At 41.9% G+C, this 9,613-nt stretch overlaps 1 pseudogene; it reads left to right on the top strand.

The window, feature by feature from the left end:
• Positions 1-4,282: 4,282 nt before the first annotated feature.
• Positions 4,283-7,556, top strand: LOC111954864 (nurim-like; annotated as a pseudogene).
• Positions 7,557-9,613: the final 2,057 nt, after the last annotated feature.

The following is a 9,613-nucleotide window of genomic DNA, read 5'->3' as shown; positions in this document are numbered from 1 at the left end:
TATGAATTAACGACCTGATGGTCAATCATAACATACAGTAACTCTGTTATGCTAGTGAATGAGACCAAAAGCGAAAACGTGAATAATAACAGACGTCTTATTTCCAGTATTAAACAAATAATGATTCTCCTGGATATTAATGCAATGGTAATCCAAAACAAGGAAACTGAATCTCTCGGTTTCAATTAGGAGAGGAACGAACTGAGACGCGACCACAGACTGCAGGTCCGCTCAGGAAGGCACTGGCCGTTAGCTGACATAGACACCGGCTCACACGCAGCATCTGAAGAGAAGGCCAAAGAAACACGACAGGGCGGAACAAGACACAGGAACGAGCAAACATCAAACAAGAATCCACAAGACAGAAGCGGGGAAAACAGAGGGAGAAGAAAAGTGTAGGGACGCCGTAAGCAGGAGGCCAAAATAGGGACAGTGTGTTGAAAGAGTAAATGAGGTCGTGAGGAGAAGGAAAACAGCTGTGAGAGCAAGGAACGCACGATAGAAGAGAGATGAGAGGACGGGAGAAGGAGAGAGGAGCGAGAGAATAAAAGCGAAAGACGTACTAAAATATCAGATATGAAGAAAGACAGAAATAAAAGAACACTTTTCTGTCAGAAAAACAAGCTTCAAAAGATCATGTCTCAAAAACAGGAAAAGAATAAATCAGCCTTATCCTCCATAGGACAAATACAAACAAGAGTCTCTATCATGCCTCCTGCACATTCTTATCCAAAAAGTCTGAAAGTTTATTCATGCACCCCCCAGCTACTGCGGTTCCTAAAACCGACACTCCAGCCGCCTGACCCATTAGGCGAAAGCACTGTGACGACCTTTCCGCATGCTGGCAAGAAGGCCTTAGGAATTACAAGAAAACATAAAACACTTTTCCCCGATTGGACCCAAAAGCTCTAAATATGTTGAAAAACCTAAAAAACACTTTTTCATAAACAAGCTCTAAATCATGTTGAGCAAAAACACAAAAGAAACGACTTTTTCCCAAAAAAAAGCTACCGAGGAAAAATCATGGGATTTGAATCAAAAACAGAAATAAACACTTTTTCCATCAATTCAATACAAGCCGCCCAAACCCCTCATGGTTGAATTAGGCATACACCCCCGCCCTTCTTACCAGATGTTTGTTTCTGTCGGCGCAATGCATGAAGAACCCAGGTGGCTGTACCGACTCTGACAACATATCCCGAGTGAGCCATGTTTCCGTGAAACAGAGAATGTTACAATCTCTGATGTCTCTCTGGAAGGCAACTCATGCCCTAATTGCGTCCACCTTGTCTAGAGATTGGACATTGGCGAGTAATATGCTCGGAAGCGGAGGATGGTGTGCTCGCCTTCTAAATCTGACCAGTAGGCCGCTCTGTCTGCCTCTCCTGCGGTGCCGATGTTTTGGGTCGGCCTCTGGGATTAGATCCCATGTCCAGGGTGCTCCGAACAAAGGATCCGCTTCGGGAAAGTCGTATTACTGGTCGTAATGTTGGTAAGTTMACGTAGCATTTATATCCAATAGTTCTTCCCGGCTGTATGTAATAACACTTGAGATTTTCTGGGCTAACAATGTAATAAATACATAAAAAAAGAATTACTGCATAGTTTCTTAAGGACCTGAAGTGAGGCGACCATCTCTGTCGGCGCCGTCTTGTTCGTTTTATTTGTAATGGAACGGAGAGTCATGATCAACAGCTATCTCAGGAGAATCAAAGAGTTGGAATACAAACTAAATACACAAGGAGCTCCAAAAGTATTGGGATAGTCAAAATGTTTGGTTGTTGTTTTGGCTCTGTACTCCACTTCGGATTTAAAAAGATACAATGACTATGAGGTTAAAGTGCAGACTGTCAGCTTAATTTGAGGGTATTTTCATACATATCGGGTCAACCGTTTAGAAAGTACATCACTTTTTGTGCATAGTCCCCCCCCCAAAATTATTGCGACAAATTCACGTGTTTTAAAGTAGTCAAAAGTTTAGTATTTTGTCCCATATTCCTAGCACGCAAAGATTAACCTTTTGTCAATAGGGGGAGGCTGTTACATTTTTTTTTTTTTACATTTCCAAATTAAACTGCCTCGTACTCAATTCTTGCTCTACAATATGCATATTATTATTACTATTGGATAAAAAAACAATCTCTAGTTTCAAAACCGTTTGAATTATGTCTGTGGTGACACAGAACTCTTTCTACAGCGAAAATCATGACAGGACATGCGAAATGTCTAAAAATAGTCTCTGATCTCGGATCAGTTTAAAACTCTGTGTGTGCCCTATGGATCGAAAATGAACTGCACCCGCCTTCCCCTGGATGTCAGTAACCAAGAGAAGTGGAATGGTGTCTCTACGTGTTTCTCAGAGTTTATAAAAAGCAATGGAGTGAGATGTCCCTTTTCGACGCTCGCCAAGGCGCAAGAGAGGACATCAGAATGGCATGCTCAAAAGCTCTCGTTATTGACAAAGATATATCCGTCTGTGATTATTCGATATAGGTGTTAGAAACATCATAACGAAGTTATTTGAAACCGATTTATATCAGTTTATGCGAGTATATTGCTATTTTTCGGAATTCCTTAGTATTGCGTTTGAGGATTTGGACATGGTGTGCCGTGTAGCTATCGTTAGCTGCTAGTTCCGAAGTTGAAGAGGTCGTATTACAACAAAGCAACGATTATTTTGGACAAAGACACATTGCCCAAGATACTGATGGAAGCTCGTCCAAAAGTAAGAGCTATTTATGATTTTATTCCGTATTTATGTGGAAAAATGTAAACGCAGTTGTCGGCCATTTTTTGAGCACTAGTCTGGCTGTAACTCACAATGTATGTCTAGTAACGTAAATTTTAAAAATCTAAATCAGCGGTTGCATTAATAACCAATGCATCTTTCATTAGCTGTCCAACCTGTATTTTTTTAGTCAATCTAATCGATAAATACGTAAACTTAGGTCCTTTCCAAGATGGCCCGGCCAGAATGCATGCCATGTTTTGTGATGATTACATTCAGAACCACGATTTGTGATGCTAAATATGCACATTTTCGAACAACTCTATATGCATTGTGTAATATATGTTACAGGACTGTCATCTGAAGAATTCTGAGAAGGTTAGTGAAAAAATTAATATATTTTGGTGGCGATAACTTATCGCCCCTTTTGCCTTGATTCAATGCTGGGTGATGTTAGCTCATGTGGTATGCTAATAACATATATTGTGTTTTCGCTGTAAAATACTAAGAAAATCTGAAATATTGTCTGGATTCACAAGATCTGTGTCTTTCAATTGCTTATTGCTGTGTATTTTTCAGAAATGTTTTAGGATGAGTATTTTGGTAATTGACGTCGGTCTCTGTAATTATTCCGCTGCTCCAACGCTATTCAGATTGCAGCTGCAATGTAGAACTGTGATTTATACTGAAATATGCACATTTTTCTAAAAAAACATATGCTATACCATAAATATGTTATCAGACTGTCATTCTATGAAGTTGTTTCTGGTTAGTGGCTATATTATCTTATTATATCGAATTAGTGATAGCTACTGATGGAAAAACAAACTGTGGCAGTAAAAAAAAGTTGTGTCTTTTGCTATCGTGGTTAGCTAATAGATTTACATATTGTGTCTTCCCTGTAAAACATTTAAAAAATCAGAAATGATGGCTGGATTCACAAGATCTGTATCTTTCATCTGGTGTCTTGGACTTGTGATTTAATGATATTTAGATGCTWGTATTTACTTGTGACGCTATGCTAGGCTATGCTAGTCAGCTTTTTTACTGTGGGGGGTGCTCCCGGATCCGGGATGAGTACCAAGTAAAAGTTAACGCACTTTGTTCTCTCTTTACTCAGCCTCTTTGTGCAGGCTGTTTCCTCCTTTATCCCCAAGCACTCCCTGGCTTAACAACCCACAGCCTCGCCTCGTTGGGGCAGGAAGTCCATATAAGGCTCGGGGGTGGAGCCAGCGAGCTGCACGATATCTCCCTTCAATAACCACTCCTCTCACCTCTCCCTGCCGTCTGCCACAGTGCCCAATAGAAATGATTGGTAAATAATGTATTATGTCATTTTGGAGTCACTTATTGTTCAGTTCAGCCTTTACAAGAAGCAGGCCTTGGGTGGTTGAAAAGGCACTGTGGTATGCTGGGTATTTGATCACATCAATGAAGACTGACACAAAAAAAACATGCTGCCCATCAGATTACTTTCAAGGAATACCTGGAGGTCCCACCCCACCATCCAGCATACAGTCCAAATCTCTACCCGCATCAGTCCTCCGCTCCTGTATGGGCTACTCCACCATCAGCTTGGCTTCTGTCCGTGGCCTTGACACCTGTGTCTGGCTGGACCTCTGTCCGTGCCCTCGACACCCGTTCCCGGCTGGGCCTCTGTCTGTGATCTCTACACCTGTGCCCGGCTGGGCCTTTGTCTGTGCCTTCGACTCCCGTGCCCGGCACCTCCACACCTGTGCCCGGCTGGGCCTTTGTCTGTGCCTTCGNGTGCCCGGCTGGGCCTTTGTCTGTGCCTTCGACTCCCGTGCCCGGCACCTCCACACCTGTGCCCGGCTGGGCCTTTGTCTTTGAACTCCACACCTATGCTCGGCTGTCCGTCAATCATCCCGTCCTCTGCTCCTTACGCCTGGGCTTTCTGATGGTGCAAGCGATCAGTTGCTCTCCATTTTCAGTTAATTATATATAATTGTAATTATTTGTGTTCAATTGCTTGTCCCTCTGTGGTGTTTATGTGTATATCATACTCAAAAGTATTMTCCCCTTCCTCTTAATTCACACTGGGCACAAAAGCATTTAGCTGAATTGTGCAGTCGGGCATGAGACTTAAGCTCGGGGTCGTTGATTCGAGCCCCACGATGGGCGATACATTTTTTTGATCTAATACAGTTTAACCATCCAATAACAAAGACTGATTTAAAAATTATAATTATAGACCTAAACAAATTTAGCTGAACAAGGTCCGGTTTCCCAAAACCATCGTAGTTGTGATGAATTTAGCCTGAAGATGCTTTTGGGAAACCGGGCCCAGACTAKTACCCAGGCTAACAATGTCACTTCAACAATGGCAATTCATCGTTATACTTTACTCCAAGAATTTGCTGTTTCTTGCACTGATAATCAATACTTAACCTACCACACCATGTCCTTATCATATCCCTCTCTCYATATTTCTACACTTTATACACAGTGCCTTCAGAAAGTATTAAGACCCCTTGACTTTTACATTTTTTTGTTACGTTACAGCCTTATTCTAAAATTRATCATMTTTTTTTCCCTGATCAGTCTACACACAATACCCTTTACTCAGTACTTTGTTGAAGCACCTTTGGCAGTGATTACAGCCTTGAGTCTTCTTGGGTATGACGCTACAAGCTTGGCACACCTGTATTATTTGGTGACCTTCTCTGCAGATCCTCTAGCTCTGTCAGGTTGGATGGGGAGCGATGCTGCACAGCTATTTTCAGGTCTCTCCAGAAAATGTTCGATCGGGTTCAAGTCCGGGCTCTGGCTGGGCCACCCAAGGACATTCAGAGACTTGTCCCGAAGCCACTCCTGCGTTGTCTTGGCTGTGTGCTTAGGGTCGTTGTCCTGTTGGAAGTTGAACCTTCGCCCCCAGTCTGAGGTCCTGAGTGCTCTAGAGAAGGTTATCAAGGATCTCTCTGTACTTAATGTAACAAAATGTGGGGAAAAGGAAGGGGTCTGAATACTTTCCGAATGTAGATTATGTACCATGGTCTGTARCCTTGCGGGACAGCTCTGTTCTCAAGTCTGTGGTTGTGGATCTAGGGCTTCTGGCTCTTTTAACTGTCCAGCACAACCTATTGGCCTGGGCTACTGTCAAGCAGGCCTGTCAGTCTGTCCTGGGGGTACTGAACCGGGCCATGTACTGCTYCACCGCTTCTCTGGCTCTCCAGGTAACAGACACACACACTTATAAAATCTTATAGTCTTCAAAAATGGGCAATTATGAGAGACAATTTTACATTTGAAAACCCCTTTTGCTGTCCTAATTCACTGTCTTGTGTTGTCCGTGTTCTAGATATTGAWGCATTACTGGCAGCCTGTGACGGAGGCTCCCTGTCTGKGGTCAGTAAATAATGCCCCATGTAATACCTGGTTCACCCTGCTCTGTTTCACCCTGCACTTCCTCTGCTGGTCCATCATCTTGTTCCTTGTCAATCATTGGGGTATTGGTGAAATCAGCAGTCAGACAATATCTTCTTTAAGAAAATCAATTAAGCCTTTATTAATGCAATTGCAGACAGAAGTTGCCAACGGAAACACAGCACGTATGTTTCAGAGTAAGTTCTGCTAAATAAAAAAGGGTCAAAGTTACTTTAATATACTTGCAGTCGACCCCGAGTGRTGTAACTGCCTACGTCAACACCTTCTACGCATGAGACCAAGCCCRTGCATATACAGTTATRCTAACTTGCAGGAGAAAWCAATAGTCCAGTGTTTTCTAAGGGCTCAGCAGTAATTTTCCATTCACGTGTCACTTACACGTGTATGTCTGACTTCTCTCTTATCTATTTACTCCCCGAAAGGGGTCTGTGTCTATGTATCTCTTTTAGCCTTGTGGCGCTTTCTCACAGACACCCTGTTTTGACTGCAATGGCTCACACATCTRCTCAGACYGTTTCTTATAAGAGGCAGAAACTAGAAAAGAGCTGTGGAACAGTGTTAAACCTTATAATGCATATATTGCTAATCTGTGGTCCAGGACCCTATAAATGTAGTGGGGGAGGGTCTTATAGCCCTTCCCCTTCTATTAATACAACATAAGCATAATMAATTATTATAATACATCAATCATTTGGTGCAGCTYCTATCATGACCCCAAGGTGAMCCCCATCAGCATCAAGCAGGTAAAGAAAACCCATGCAGATGTAACAGAGTGAGATCACAGTCACATGTGCTTGCGATCAGAGGACCACACGTTTGAGGCGAGTAAGGGGACAGTGGAGGAAGTGATACTGTTCACAATGACACTGGTTACRCCAAAGCATTTACATGCATAACATTTGATCATTGTCCCTCTCCCACGCTCTTGTAAAATTCCAAATACTACTATAATTAGGCATACAATGCATCTCTCTTTGATGTGATGCCAAAGCTGGAATTACCCTGATGAAATGATTCATTCGTCAGCAATATAATGATTGAGAATATCCTTCTAATGAAATATAACTGTTTTTAATATCTGCTATAAGTTATTTTTCAGTTTCTCCCGTCTCCCACTATCCTCTCTCTTCCATCCCTCCATCTCCTCAGGTTTATTATGAGTGCCTTGGTTTGGGAGACCTTCTGGCTCTCAAGTTCCCTCAGGCTTAGCGTCTCTTCTTCCACCTGCGTCACCTGTGGCTCCTCCCTGCCCCTGGACAGGCTGCTGCTGGGGGGGAGTCTGTCGGCCAACCTGGCCCTGGCTCACTCCCTAGATACGCAGGACTGTGCCCACTTCGGTGTCCAGCTGCACAGAAAACTGCGGTTATTCTCTCTGCCACACGGGGGCGCTGCTCAGGAGAATAACAACCACAAGCAAGAGTGAATTGAAGTCATGGCTTGTTGGTCAAAGCATATGGGGAAATTAATGTGGTTTTTGTCCAAACGCAGGCTTAGGAGATCTTATATGTTATGTACTGTGAGATCATTTATCAGCTAAAGTCACCTTTTGTGAATTGTTTAAGCATTTATGTAATCAAAACAAGCATATAAATCACATGAAGCCTAAATTCCAATTACAAATGTTCCTCATTGAAAAGCATTGGAAGAGAGTTTGAATTTCATTGTACTTCCTGAATTGACTGGAATTTCAATGGCATTGACCCCAACCCTGATTATCTCATAGAACAAAACGTATACGATCTCCTACGCCTGGGTTAACCTGACCCTATTTTCGGCGTTTATCCCAAAACCCCCTTCTTTCCCCATTATTTTCCCCCATGGGAATGCTGAACGAACCAGAGGTAACTCAAGTCCGGTTTTTAGGACTACAAGCTGGCGAGCTCTATTACTACACATACATGAATGGGGTTGGATGGGAAGTTTGTGTGTCTGCATACAGCAATTGACAAAAGTAGACATTGCAGTTGTTTGTGAATGTCACGTTCTGACCTTAGTTCTTTTGTTATTTCTTTGTTTTAGTATGGTCAGGGCGTGAGTTGGGTGGGTTATCTATGTTGGTTTTTCTATGTTGTTTTTTTCGTTTGGCCTGATATGGTTCTCAATCAGAGGCAGGTGTTAGTCATTGTCTCTGATTGGGAACCATATTTAGAGAGCCTGTTTTCTGTTGTGTTTTGGGGGTGGTTGTCTTCCGTGTCTGTGTGTTCCACACGGAACTGTTTCGGTTTTCAGTAGTTCACTTTATTGTTTTGAATCTCAGTGTTCACTTCGTTCTATTAAAGATTCATCATGAACACTTACCACGCTGCCTCCTCTCTTTCTCCCAAAGAAGATCATTACAGTGAACTTCACATGGTTGGGGTAACACTGTGTTGATTTTAGGAAATGATGAGATTCAGAACATCTGTAAATATAGCTTTTAACATCAATATATTTGCGAGTGTAATTACTCCGTTTTTTACATTTTTTACATTTACTTATCCAAGAGTATATTTTATATGAACATAATGTGACATTTTACATTCCACCAACAAGTGCCAACTGCTGTTCCACACGGTATTTTTGTGTCAGAATATGGTAATCAGTGCTGTATTCTGCCGTTGTCTTTCGTTTTGTTGTATTTGTCCAATTCTTTTGCTATGCCCCCCCCACACACACACACATTCTGTCACATTTTGAATGTCTTTGTCTAATCCTTTTCTCTCCATAATCCTTGTTTTATTGCACTGTGCCCTTGATATATCCTTTGTGTTGCAGTAACTGCTGCTGTAAATCAATGTAAGAGGACTTGAACAGCTGAACAGGGGATTCATTGTATTGTGAACATGGATGATCGAAAGGAGATGTTATTCATTGTTTCGTTATTTTATATAGATTTAATTACAATAAGAAAACACACATGGATACATTTAAGATCTTGCACCGGAACAAATGATAAGCAACTACAACAAAATGTCAATGAAATGCAAGCAGTAATACATTTCAAATCAAATCAAATGTTCTTTGTCACATGCGCCGAATACAACAGTTGTCGACCTTACAGTGAAATGCTTACTTACAAGCCCTTAACCAACAATGCAGTTAAGAAAAATACCTAAAAAAATAAGAAATATGGTAACAAATAATTAAAGTCCAGCAGTAACATAACAATAGCGAGGCAATATACAGGGGGTACCGGTACAGAGTCAATGTGCGGGGAAGTTAATTTAACTTTGATTTAGGCTCTTACCATTGATGTAGTCTAGGCTATTATTTTATGCATGATTCCTCAACTGTCTGATCTGGGCTAACTACTGTAGCTGAGCCTGCAGATTAGGTTACATAACAGACTGATTGATTTCCTGAGCATGTATCCTAGTGTAGGCCACTTTGATGTTATCCAGAATTTACGATTAATTCCACCCGGGACGACAGGTTGAAGTTTTTCACATCACATCGGGTAACTCTCATCACCTCAACCCTGACTGTCAGCATCACGGTCTG

This window comes from Salvelinus sp. IW2-2015, linkage group LG30, assembly GCF_002910315.2.
Source record: "Salvelinus sp. IW2-2015 linkage group LG30, ASM291031v2, whole genome shotgun sequence".
Lineage (NCBI taxonomy): Eukaryota > Metazoa > Chordata > Actinopteri > Salmoniformes > Salmonidae > Salvelinus > Salvelinus sp. IW2-2015.
This window is presented reverse-complemented; position numbering and strand designations above follow the sequence as displayed.